The sequence below is a fragment of the Rousettus aegyptiacus genome, unplaced genomic scaffold, assembly GCF_014176215.1.
Source record: "Rousettus aegyptiacus isolate mRouAeg1 unplaced genomic scaffold, mRouAeg1.p scaffold_m13_p_14, whole genome shotgun sequence".
Lineage (NCBI taxonomy): Eukaryota > Metazoa > Chordata > Mammalia > Chiroptera > Pteropodidae > Rousettus > Rousettus aegyptiacus.
The window spans coordinates 23,939,731-23,953,172 of record NW_023416289.1 but is presented as its reverse complement, the minus strand read 5'-3'; the positions used below and the strand labels follow the sequence as shown (position 1 = coordinate 23,953,172).

Here is a 13,442-nt window from a genome sequence, read left to right as displayed (position 1 = left end):
CATTGCTTCTGATGAGAAGTCAGCTGTTAGTTTCCTTGTATGTGATGAGTCATATTTCTCTTACTTCTTTAAAGACTTTCTCTTTATCTTTGCCTTTCAACGTTTGACTATGATGTGTCTGGATGTGATATCTTTGCATTCATTTTACTGAGAATTTGTTGAGTTTATTAGATGTGTAGATTCCTGTTTTTTAATCAAATTCGAGATGTATTTAACCATTATTTCTTTTTACATTTTCTTTTCCTTTCTTTTTGGTACTTCCTTTATGCATATGTTGGTATGCTTAAGGGTGTCTCATATTTCTCTAAGGCTCTGTTCATTTTTCCTTATTCTTTTTTCTTTCTGTTTTTTTAGATTGTATAATCTCTACATGATTTTCACCGATTCTTCCACCAACTCAAAGCTGTTGTTTAGCCTTGCTAGTGATATCTTCATTTTGGTTACTGTTCTTTTCAAATTCAGGATTTCCATTTGATTCTTTTTAAAAAATAATTTTCATCTCTTTGTTGATATTTTCTATTTGATATGTCATAGTCATCATACTTTCATTTAATTCTTTAGACATGATTTTCTTTAGTTTTTTGAACATCTTTATGACAGCTGTTTCAAAGTTTTTGTATGCTATGTCGAACATCTAGGCCATCTCAAAGACAGTTTCTATTGTCTGTTTTTTCCCCTTTGTGTTCATCACACCTTCATATTTTTTTTGCATGTCTTATGTATTTTTTTGTTGTTGAAAACTGGGCATTTTAGATAATATGGATACTGATTCTCCCTCCCCACCCCTAACCTGGGTCTTTTGCTGTTTATATTTGGTCATTTATTTATGTGTTTGATGACAAGGCTGAACTAATTCTGTAAAGTCTATTTTCTTTGTAGTGTGTAGCTTCTATGTTCCTGCTCAGCTTTTCTCTCTTGTTTTTATCTTTCAGCTTGGCTTTCTAAGGATTCTCCTTGGATCAACATAAGCCACTTATTGTCAAAAACTGTGCTTATGCCCCTTCAGACAGTTGTATTTTCACTCTTTACTGTTGGATTCGCATGTGACTTTGAAACTTCTTTCACAGTTCAGAGGGCTCACAGTTTTGCCTTGTGCTGGGATGTGGGCTCTGGGATCTGGGGTGCTCTCTCTCTCGACACTTCTGAGCAGGTCCAGCCTTGAGCATATGCCCAGTCTTCCAGACCAGCAGAGATGAGTATAATTTTAAGCCTATTTTCTAGAGTCATTGTAGTTTAATTTTCAGTGAATGTTTGGTCAGAGGTTATGCTTAAATGTGTAGAACCAGTAAGGCCCAGTGCTGATGGATTCTTATGGGGGTGTGTGTTTAAGTCTGCTCCTCATCCAGCTCTGATTTCTCCCCATGGGTGCTGCATAACATATTTGCCAGGCTTCTGGATTCCTAGGGATGAGTATAATTCCATGAGGGCCCTTCTTGATTGTCTCTTTCCCTGATTTTCTCTATTAAACGTATGACTGGTCTGCCATTTTAAGTGTTGCTACTAGCTTCATGAAACTACTAGTCCCCTCTTAATTGCCTGCCACCAAGGTCGTCGTTGTTTTCAACAATGTTGTTAGGCATGATCTTCTCCATGCTTTGCCAGATGACATCAGTTCCCTCAGGCATAGCTTTCGGCTAGCCAGCCCTTTCTCTTGGGCAGAACCTCTCCACCACTGCCCCAATGCAGGAGTTGGGACAGAAGCTCACATCTCCCAGAGTGACACCTCTACCCTATGCATGGGGACTGAAGAAAGGATGTAGACCCTGGTCTTCTTAGCTTGCCACTCCATGCATGTAACTTCCATTGTACAAGCAATCTGGGTTGGGGAGGTGATTGCAGCCCCAGTATTGATGGCCTGTTAAGGCTTGTGTAGAGTCTTCATCCTATAAATGGAATCTGTGTTGGTGAAGAAATTCCTAGTCCCTCATCTATATGTGAGCTTTTTCAACATAGACTTGGTGGAAGGGTGTGGTGGGAAGGGGGCATGAAGACTCTGGGAGTTTACCTATCTTAAAGTAGAATTGTAGCTTTAGACTGGGCACTTGGGAGAGAGGGAATGTCCTTAACTATACCATCTAAAGTAGAGTTTCTGTAACTTAGAGCTGGTCAAGGGGATGGGGGCAGGTCATGGATCAAATGCCACAACTCTTACTACTATTATTGAAATTTAATAGGTATTGTTTTATAAATGTTTCTCTATTTTCTGTGTATACTTAGGACAGTTTCCAGAGATATTAAATTCTAATTTTCTTTTATGATTTTCACGAGGTAAGTGGTGGTTTTGTTGGGTGAGAGGATTTTTGGGGCTTCTCATACAACAGCTCTTACAGAAGTCCCGCCTCTCCTTATTTATTGTTCTTTAAATTTAAGTAGACTTTTCATTTTAGAACTGTTTTAGATTCACAGAAAATCAGCAAAGTACTACAAAGAGTGTCTGTATATTTCTCACCTAGTTTTCCCCGTTACTAACATCTCAAGTTACTATATAGTACACTGGTCATGACTAAAGATCTATTATTGGTAAATTACTTTTAAACTGTACACTTCATTCAGAATTCATTGGATTTTCCCTAACGACTCTCTTTGCTCCAGGATGTAGGAGGTTTGAGGGTTTGGGAGCTAGTCAAGGAAAAAGATACAACAGTGAGATGGGCATAGTACACACAAACTTTATTTGGATGGGGCTTTGACAGGTTTGCATGAGGGGTGGCTTTTCATGGCATGAGACTATCCAGAGGTTATGGCACAGGGTCACTAGTCAGAAATGGAGGGGAGAGCAAAGGAATTTCCAGGGGAGAGGGGCCTTATGTATCTAGATGATGTTACTCAGCAGCTCAGTAGAGTCTCTGGAGCAGAGAGCTCTGAAGAGCAGCAGGGGCTTGGGGTCTTTATAGTTACAGACTTTATCTAATCTATGACTGGCAGATGTTAGGGACAGCTTGGTGTGGTAGGCCAAGCGAGTAGGCTCTAAGTGGCTAAAAATCTGCTCATTTGGGCTGTATTTAAAATAATCGAATGTGCAAAATTTTGAATTTTGTGCCAGTGAGTTTCACAACCTGTTACAAACAATAAACCACCTAGGGGCCAATCTACAGAGGGCATCTGTGCCCCATTTCTAGAAGAGAAGATCCTATCCAGAATAATGCATTACATTTAGTCATCATGTCTTTTTGGCCTCCTCTGATCTGTGACAGTTTCTCAGACACTCAAGCCACTACCTTTGACAGTTATGAAGAGTACTAGGTAGGTATTTTGTAGAATGTCCCTCAGTTTGGGTTTGTCTGATATTTTTCTCTTGACAAGATTGGGTCATGGGCTTTTGCAAGGAAGACCCCAGAGGTCACGTGCTATTCTCATCACATAAAAAGGGTACATGTATCAACATGACTTAGCACTGTTGATGTTGACCTTGATCACCTAGCTGAGGTAGTGTGTGTCTAGTTTCTCTGTCGTAAGGGTACTCACCCTCCTTCTTTCATGCTCTGTTCTTTGGAAGCAAGCCACTAAGCTCAGCCTATACTTAAGAGTGGGGAGTTAAGCTCCACCTTTTTGAGGGGGAAATAGCTACATTATTTGGAATTGTTATTTGGAAACTATTTGGAATTCTATATGGGAGATAATGTCTCTTTTCCGTAGTTTCTTTAGTTCCCTAATTTGTGATTGGACTCATGGGTATTATAATTTGGGTCGTAACTCATTATTACATCATTTATTTTGTTTGCTCGAGTTGTTTCAGCTTTGGCCATTGGAAACTTTTTCAGGTTGGCTCCCTTTAACATGTCTGCATTTAAAAAATTTTTATTTTAATGTCACTTTCTTACGTTCTGGTACTACAAGATGCTCCAGGCATTTCTCCAAGGAGCCCTTGTTCCTTTTATTGGAGAATGATATCAGAACCAAGATATGAACCCTAGGTATTATTAATCTTTTTTTTTTCTTTGCTTAAGCTAAAAATAGTTGCAGTTTAATTGGGAAAGATGCCTCAGCTGGTCTTTCATTCAATAAATACTTATTGAGTGCCAAACTCTGTACTTGGGGTCATGTTTTTAGTTATTTAAAACTCGCTCTAAATAGAATTTCACTTTTTTATGCATAGTAATTAGAAATTCATTCACTATTTAATGTTATTTTAGTAAAGGGCTGTAATTTAATTGGAGATAGGGTTGTACAGTTATTGTTTGCTGTGCTAAAACCAATCCCTTTATTTTATATGTGCCTTCATTTCATTGCCGATTTTAATAACAAATTCTTATTCTTGGGAGCAAACATGGGCGAATATTGATTTGAGTCATTAAATGCTCATCAAATAATTTTTTAATGTTCACGTGGAACATTTTTTAAAATTTTATTTATTTTATTTATTTTTTTTAGGTGAGGAAACCTTTGGTCGACCTCACAGATTGCAAGGACCTTGTCAGCTTACAATCCCTTGTTTTTTTATTTTTTACACCTACAGCACCTGGTCTTCCTAGATGGTCTCCCATCCAAATACTAACCAGGCCCAACCCAGCTTAGCTTCTGAGATCAGACAGGATCAGGCTTGTTCAGTGTGGCATGGCCACATACTGGAAGATTTCAAATATACACAGAAATAGAATATTATACTGCACTTCCAAGGACCCATTAGCCAGCTTCAGCAGTTTGAACTCATGGCCAGTCTTATTCATCTGAACCTGACATTTTTTTCTGGATTAGCAAATCATTGTGGAACTTAAAGTAAATATCACTGGGTTTTTTTTGTGCGTGTGTGTGACTCAGACACTCACAATGAAAGAAGCTTAAATAAATGCTAAGGAACATTTCACAGTTGGCCCTTTGAAGAGTGAATGAATGAGTAATTGTCCTACTTAAGAAAATGAGAGATACATGCCCCAACTTATTAGAAGCTTGGGGGTAGAGTCACACCAAGAATGTCTTTGACAAGTGAGAATTTGAAAAAAGTCGAGGTTTACTCATCCAGGCCCTAGAACTCAGATCCCACTCTTCTTGAATAGCAGGGAGTGTGCTCGTCACAAAAGCATGCCATTCACACTAGCGCTGGTAGGCTTACAGGAGCCACACATGCCAAGTATGGGTTCAGGTCAGTCAAACACACCTGTTGCCAGAATTTGTTGTGGACTGCTGGAACTTCTGCGTCTGGTTTAGGACACAGTAACTGAGTGCAGTTCCTAGATGTGGAAATGAGAATTTAAAATTTGTGGACTGAGATTTGCAGACTATAGGATGAGATTCATAGACTCCTTCAGTGACTGTTTCTTGAGCACTACTATGGGCCAGGGGTTTGCTGGGGACTGTAGTGAATGGGCTGCACGTAGATCCTGCTATGTGGGACTTGCAATTCAAGGGCAAAAGGGGATAGACACTCACTGTGAATCACACAAATTGCTAATTACAATTGAGGTAAGAGTTGTAAGGGGTAGAAAAGAGTGCAAAAAATTATAAGGGTCTCTGATGTCGTCTAGGGTGTCAGGGAAGATACTCCGAGGAAGTGACATTAAAGTAGGACCTGAAGGATGAATTGCAGTTGGTAAGGCAAGGCTCGTGCGTTGAGTGTGTATATGTGTGTGTGTGTGGGGGGGGGTGGGGGTGAGTATATGGGAATTAGAAATATCCAAACCCAATATATCCTCAGTATATTACTTAATTAAGCCCTGTTCGACCCCAGTGTTGAAGGGGATGATGCTCGCAAAGGCTCTGTAGTGGGAGCTGAATACGTCTGAGGCCGCACAGCTGCAGTGCGGTACAGGAGTGGAGCAGGCAGACAGGCTCCAGGCCATTTAAGCCTAGAGGCTGTATCAAGAAGCCTGGACTTCATTTCTAAAACAGTGGGAAACCACCAAAGAGTTCCAAGACAGGGCTTTTCAGAGTTGGTCACACCATGTGCAAATGCATTGGTAGGGGTTCAAGGCAGAGGCAGGAAGACCAGGTAGGGGGCTGCAGTCAGGGTCCCCGTGAGAGGTTTTATGAGTTGGTGATGCAGAGAAGTGGGTAGATTTAAGATTTAATTCATAGAGTTTTAGTGTAGTGGCTTTCAGAGATTTTTGCCCGTGACCCACCAAAAGAAATATATTTTGCATCATGGGCTTAGTACACAAATATGTGGGTATATATATGTGTGCGAAACAAAAACTTTATAAAATGATGCATATACTCCAGGCAGGGCACACTGATCTATTTTATGTCATGTCATGCTATGTGTGCTTGCCATGTGTTTGAGGCGCGTGGACAGTGTTGTGGGATTTTTATGGACCGTGCTAAGGAATCACGGTCTTTGTCCTGCATGAAGTGAGGTGTCGCTGAAGTTTTAAAGCAGATTTGTTCTTTGAGAGTAATAACCCTAATAGCATAGAAAAAAAAGCTCTGTGACAGGTTCACTAACACATAAATAATGTTTCTAGCTCTCCTTTTTTTCCTCCTTTTTTTTCGTGTTTGGCAGGGTTGGCAAACTTTTTTTTTTTAATGGAATCTTTACTTTTCCTTGCATATAGTAAAGCAAATACTTCTTACTAATGTAAATGTATTTTAGAAACGTGAAACAATGTAAAAGTGCCCAATCTTTCAACTCTCACTCCGATTCAGTTAACAACTACAACAGTGCTAAATTTATTAGTGTGCTGAAAACTGTAATGACCCTTACCTGTTCTCAGCACATATGTGTTTAGTGGGATGGGCAATAAAAGTACTCATAAAATTCTCTTGTAAATTTTTCAGAGTAGATTAAAATGAGTCATCTAATTTGAACATCAGAATTTTTGTGTTTATTGAAACGGTTATTTACATATTTATTATTACTTTCCTGGTAAAACAGATTGACAATTAATTACATTCAACATTAAAAGAGTCATCTATGTTGTTCTAATGCAGGTTGTTTTTATGTGTTTATGATTCTGAGTATGTCTCTTACCTTTTAACCTATGTCTACACCTCACTTTTATTACTGTCCCAGGAGTGCAAAAGTTGTGAGCTAATTTATGCTGTGGTTAACAAGCACTTCGACTCAGTGGATTTAACTAAAAGAGGTCGCTTTCTCCTTCGGTCTACATGTCCAGCACCAGGTTCAGGGTCATTGTTTCTTGTGACCACACTCGGGGACCCAGGTTGATGAAGGCACCACCATTTTCTAATATATCATCTCAATCTAGGCTTCAGGGTGTTTGGCAGACTCTTTACGTGGAGAGCCAGAGAGTAAATATTTTCGGCTTTATGGGTCATTCAGTCTCTGTCCACTACTTAATTCTGCCATTGTGATGGGAAAGTAGCTTCATATAGATACTAGGTAAACAACTGGGCATGGCTTTGTTATCAATAAAACTTTATAAAAACAAATAGTGGGCCAGATTTGCGCGCTGTGGTTTGCCCACCCTGTCCTGAGGAACAGAGGGGAATAACCTGTGGAATCAATAAGAAGGAGGAGGACTTGAGATAAAGTCAGTGTGCTGGGGGGATGGTGTTTGTCCCACCTGTCCTTTCCTGTGGGGTCACAGCACTGGAGTGTGGCGGTCCTTCTCAAGGAAGACCCAGTAGATGAAGGTGCGTTCTGACACTCAGAGAGTTTGCATTTGGGGAGTATGGGGTGTAGGAACAGTGGAGTTAAGGTCCTTACTTAGAGAAGTTCCATCTCCTAGCCTCAGATTCAGCCACAGATAGAATGCCAACTGTAAGTCATGTTCGACTCCATTCCTCAGGGCGGCAAGGCTGAAGCTGAACTTGATACCAGGGCAGGGATTAATTAATACAGTACTCTGGGCAAAGCTCCCTGCAGCCTTTGCCGGGAGAAACAGCTCTTAAGACGAGAAGGTGTGAGATGGCTCTCTGGGGCTGCTTTTCCTCTCCAGGAATTACTAGACCTTCACCATGTACCTAAATGCACTTGAAGGCAAACGGTAAGCCTGAGCGGGTGCCCAAAATGGGTACTCTGACACACAGGGGCTGTAGAGGATAGATATACAGTGTTCCTACTGCCCTTGGCAAGTACAAGGCCTTTGGCCTGCAGCAGGATGGGTCATGGCACCTGGGCCCTCTGTGTCTTTTCCCTGTCTGCTAATGGAAATCCTCTTGACCCTCCAAAGGCCAAGTCCTGGCTGCTCCCCCCCTATGGAGACTGACTCCTCCAGTCAAGAATATTTTGGACTCCCTCAATCCTTTGTACCTTGGAGAGCTGAGGATGGCTTATACGACAAGGGCAAGGATACCATCTGCGTCCTGGAGCAGGTTATAAGCTCTTAGAAAACATGGTCTGCGGTTTATCCATCCTTGGATTCTAGTGCTTAGCCGTGTCCATGGAGGGGAACACAGTATTTTGGAGAGCCAGCGTGGTATTTTGGAAAGGTGTACATGTTTTGGAGTTCTGCCAGTGACTTCCCCCGTAACCTTGGACAAGTTGTTGGACTTTTCTTTGAGCCTCGGTTTCTGCATTTGTAAAATGGACCCCCAAAAAATCAGTCTTAGATATATCCTTAAGATTACATATAAAATAAACATGAAGCTTGCATACCTATGCAATTGTCAACAGCTTCGCCATTGTCGACTTGATAAAGTATCTCATCAAAAGGAGATGGAGAGTGTTTGGGGCATCTGGCTGAGTTCACAGGGAAAATTCTGAAGGTCTGGCACTGCATCTGCTTTCATTAGAGACCTGAGACAACACTGATTATATAAGTTATTGTCTGTTGTTTTGCTAAACACTGGAATCACCTGGGGAGTTTTCACTTCTCTCCTTGCCCAGGCCATACTTGAGACATCAGGAATTTGGGATTTGAGCATGGGTTTTATTCATTTGTTCATTTTTTCATTTATTCATTGCCTTATTTTTTTATCAGTAGTTTAAAAAACTCCTTGGGTGATACCAATACATGGCTGAGATTTAGAACCACTGCACTAAAAGAAATACCACTGTTCATTATATGATGTTTCAGTGCTTTTTTATCACTTGGAATTTTTGTATTGTTTATGGAGACCTTTTAGACATTCCCTCAGCTCCCGAGGTGTTCCCCAGTTACCTTTTCCTCAGGAAGAGTCTCGACAGGAGCACCGGACCGGACCTGGGCGGTGGCCAGGATTTCTCCCTTGCTCTGCCTAGTGCACAGCCCCCGAGTGTGCCATGCAGGGGCCCCTGGACCCGAGTTTAGTGGTAGGGAGGGGCATAACAGCCGAGTCTTCTCTGGGGTGTTGCTTATCTCAGTCCTGGAGAAGCAGGAGGGTGGCCTTGATTTTAGTTCTGCTTATAAAGATGATCGAATGGAAAATTGCGTGTGTGTTTTAGAATCAGTAAAATACGGTGGATTATATGCTAGATGCTAAATCTGCTTAGAAGGATGTGGTCACCAGTGTGGATGTGGCAGTGGCTGCCTGGGCTGTTTGATTCCAGCGGACAAGGAAGAACCTGCAGCTCTAGGAGCAGTTTGGACAGTCGTCATGACACATTCCCCAGTAATCCCTATGGAAGGACTTCCTGTGGGGCAGTTTTTCTCTGCTCAGACTTGCTTGTGCCTTGGGAAAGAGCTCAGCTTCCGAGTCAGTTGCGACTGACTCCTTAATTTTTTGGAGCTTCGGCGTGCTCACCTGTCAGTTGAGAGTGATGGCAATAGGCACCCCTGAGGATTGTTGTGAGGAGCCGGTAAGTCACCGCAGGTGAGGGTTTGACAGGAGCCGGGCACGTGGGAACAGCCGGCCAATAGCAGTGATCGCTTTTCTTGGCGCTCTCCTCCTGTAGGGGTCATAGTCAATGTAATTTATTGTACTCCCTGTTTGGGCCAGGAGCCGGCGTCACTGAGGAGGGAGTCCCTGACTGCCTTGGAGGAGGCGACATTTTCCTGGAGTCTTAGAGGAAATATGCTCACTGTGTTTAGAGTCTTTTCAGGATGAGCACATCATCTTTCCGTAGCCACTTTCTTATAATGATATGATGTGGGTTCTCTCTGGTTATTTTAGTCTATTCTCTTATTTAAGAAAAGTTACCTCACTGATGACTCTAAAGAAAGCCTTTCAGCAACCACACACGCTCAATTTCTGAAGTGGTTGGGCTTTCAGGGTTTAATTTTAAACCAGAAACAATATCCCAAGTCAGAGTACCAGGCCAGCGCACTGTGCTCTTCACTCATTAATGCCGCAGAATAACAGTGCTAATCAGAGCAGCGTATCAGCTGCAGCCTACCCTCACTTGTACGTTGGTCCAAGAAGAAAATGCATCCTGAGCCCCAGGTACAAAGGCAGCGACATGCGTTCATAGCAGCAGCAATTCCCTCAGAATCACGTTGAAGGGATGGGCAGATTGTCTTCAGCAAAGTGCCCTCAACAATCGAAGACGTCAGCAGAGCGCTCTGCTCCTTGCACTGGTAGAAGAGCGCAGACTCATTGCCGGAGTATTTCCTGTTGGATCAAATGAAAGTGACTGCAAGGTTCATCAGAGGCATTTATGTGTGCGGGTTGTTTTTGCTCTGCCTGGCCCTTAGACACTGAATGGCAACTGTTCACCAACGTGGCAGGAATTAGCATCAAATCTGCATGAGCAAACCTGGTCCCTGGTTTTTGTCTCCTTGCTTCACTGGTTTTTCGGCATTTAGAGGTCAGGCGACTGTCAGTGGTTTCCAGGTTCCAGCACGGAATTTGGTGCGTCCACAGGGAGGGGAGTGGTTAAGGAGAAATGGAGGGGCATTCCCAGAGCTAGCCGAGTGGGTTCACCCCCTTAGTCTGCAAGGATGTTACAGTTTCAGGGCCTTGGAGAAGACCAGATTTCTCTCTCTTCCCACCTTCATTCATGATCTGCCTCTTTTTGCCTAAACGTTGTTTTACTCTATAGTCAAAGCCCGGCAGCTTTACACTGTCGAGGCATGAGAGACAAGAACATTGTTAGGAAAATGCCCCTTAATTAACGGGGCTGAGATGCAGAGATGCGAGGGGTGGGCTGAGGTAGGTAGGAAAGAAGGTGAGGAAGGTGGACCTCAGCCAATTCTTGGTTTCCCCTGGGCTGATTCTGTTGTCATAATCTCCGCATAGACAGACACAAGCTGCGAGCAAGGTGCTTCCTGTCCTCCATGGCTGAACAGCGTGAAGCTCATCTGGGACGGCCTCCCGGTTTCCTGTCACTACGTCTGGGCTCCTACGAGAGAATAGCTTTTCTTAGAGCTCTTGTCCTGCAGGGGTCGTACTTATTGTGATTCTGAACAATTGGGGTCCCAGGTGACCTCGTTTTCCTCCAGACAGCCTGGGGTACAGATGCTTGTTTGTCTCAATTTTGAGTTGTTGGCTGGTCCCTATGTTGAAAAAGCAGGAACTGCCTGCAGAGCTAAAAAACAATGCCGTAATTCTTAAAATTCAGTGCATATGAGTGACTAGTGGTCTTGCTCAAATGAAGACTCATAGACCCTATTCATAGATGATGACATGGAAAATTAAAAAGAAGATCACAATGATCTCGGCTTACGTCAACCCCTACTATGTGCTGAGTATAATCATTTTAATATAGCAACCCATGAGCCATTCTTATTCCTAGTTCCATTTACGAATGGATAAACTGAGGCTCTGAGAAGTCCAATGACTTGCCCAAGGCCACAGAGGCTCCCGCTCCTAACCTCCTTTAGCAAGTCTGGAGCAGGGCCCAGGAATCTGCATTTTTATGAACAACCTCAGATGCTGGCTGGCGAGGCATTGCCTTGCACTTCAAGCTCATGGCGAGGCAGGGACGTATCCGTCTTGTTTAAAGCTCTATCTCTGGGACCTAGCCCTAGCCCCGATTGAGACATGACAGGTGCTCAATCAGTACTTGCCGAAGGAATGAAAGAGTGTATTCTCTTCGAAGGAGTCCCTTGGGAGTTCTAGGGGCTCCTACTCCGTTCCCTGGGAGCATTAAGTTATCAAACTCAGGACTTGTTCCCTGACAACTTTGGTCTCATTGCCAAGAACAATGCTGCCTGGCTTCCTGGTTCTGCTTCTGGAACCCTGTGTTGTTTCCTGGCCACAAGTCCTTGCCTCCTTCATACCCTCTCTGTTTCTCTAGGTCCTAGGTCCTCCCTCGATCTGGTGAGAACTTTTCTTTAGGGACCAGTCTTCTGTCTCCAACAAAGGCCTGGCTTCTGGGACCCTCTTACCTGGGCAGGCTTTCCCTTTGTCACCTGCAGGCCCAGTGTTCTAGGTTCACCACCCTGTGACCAATCACCTACTATCTGCTGCTGGCACTTTGAGTATCAGGCTACACTTGCTAGACTGGACCTCCAGCTACATCCTTTCCTTGTGGTGGTGAATTCTACTCCTGAGTCTGGCCACCATCCCAGCCTGCCTTGCCTTGGAGCAGTAAGTCAGCTTTGCTCAAATGATCAGATGATACAGGTCTTAGGCGCTGAAATATATAGGCTTGGGTTCAACTTCCGGCCCTTAGGTAAGCACTTTAACTTTCATAACCTCTGTTTCCATATGTGTAAGTCAGGTATGATGGTCCTAACCTCTCCCTCAGTGGGGGTGATGTGAGGGTTAAATGAAATTGTGTATATAGGGTACTTAGTGTCAGGGTGGCCACAAAGTTATGTATCACTGTTATATCTATTATGTGACAGTTTGCCATCCATCTTTAAACAAGTCTTGAGTTTTACTTGCAGATTTTCTTGACAGCAAGTGCTGTACATTGACATATTATTTTAAATTAGGTCCCTCCATTTTGTGCAAAGACGAAACAAAAGCCACTTCTTACTCCCCTTGTGGTCAGATATAGCAGCAAGAGCATGGGCTTTGCAGACAGTGTTGGGTTTCACACCCGGCTCAGTTGTGTGACCAACTCATTTAACCCCTCCCAGCTGCAGTTGCTACATCTGCAAAGTGGGGGTAACTGTCTTTCCCGAGTTTCTTGGATTGATTGAGTGCCTGTGCTTGGGAAAACACCTGATGTGAGCCTGACGTCAGAGGCACGTCGCATACTCAGGGACAGCTGGGTCCCTTCTGAGCCTCTCTATAAGCATCTCACAGCACCGCTTGGCCTTTCAGGTGAGAAACTTACTGGCAACACACCTGCTCAGTGCACCTGGTTTGCCTCCGCGAAACCACATGGCAAAACTGTTTTACATGCCAGGGAATTTCTAGAATATGATGGAAGTCCCCCCTCCTCCCATATTGACTTGCATGCTCTGTCCTCTGCACAATTGCAGTTAATTAATCATTTATTTTAATTATTTATTTCCTGTCTGTCTTCTACACATCCCAGCCAGCCCTCAAGGTCAGGGGCCTCACCCGTCCACCTCACTGCTGCACGCCCCCAGCAGGTCTCATGAATTCTTGTTGTGTCTCAGACAGTGGAGATCTAAGAAGGGATCTGGCTCAATCTCTAGTTTGCCACGGGGCTTTTCTCTTCCTGGCTGTCAAGGACATGAATCAGCTTCCTTAGATGCTGCCCTGGTGGAATTCTGGAAAGAGGGTGGAGGGCTCTTGATCACCCTGTCTCAGGTTACCTCTCTCTT

The 13,442-nt window shown here is 43.4% G+C and overlaps 1 protein-coding gene and 1 pseudogene across 1 annotated transcript in view; one reads left to right on the top strand and one right to left on the bottom strand.

Annotated features, from left to right (window-relative positions):
* CDYL2 (chromodomain Y like 2) overlaps positions 1-13,442 on the top strand; it is a 154,410-nt gene that overhangs the window by 62,130 nt on the left and 78,838 nt on the right. The window lies entirely within an intron of this gene.
* Positions 4,448-4,566, bottom strand: LOC118611733 (annotated as a pseudogene).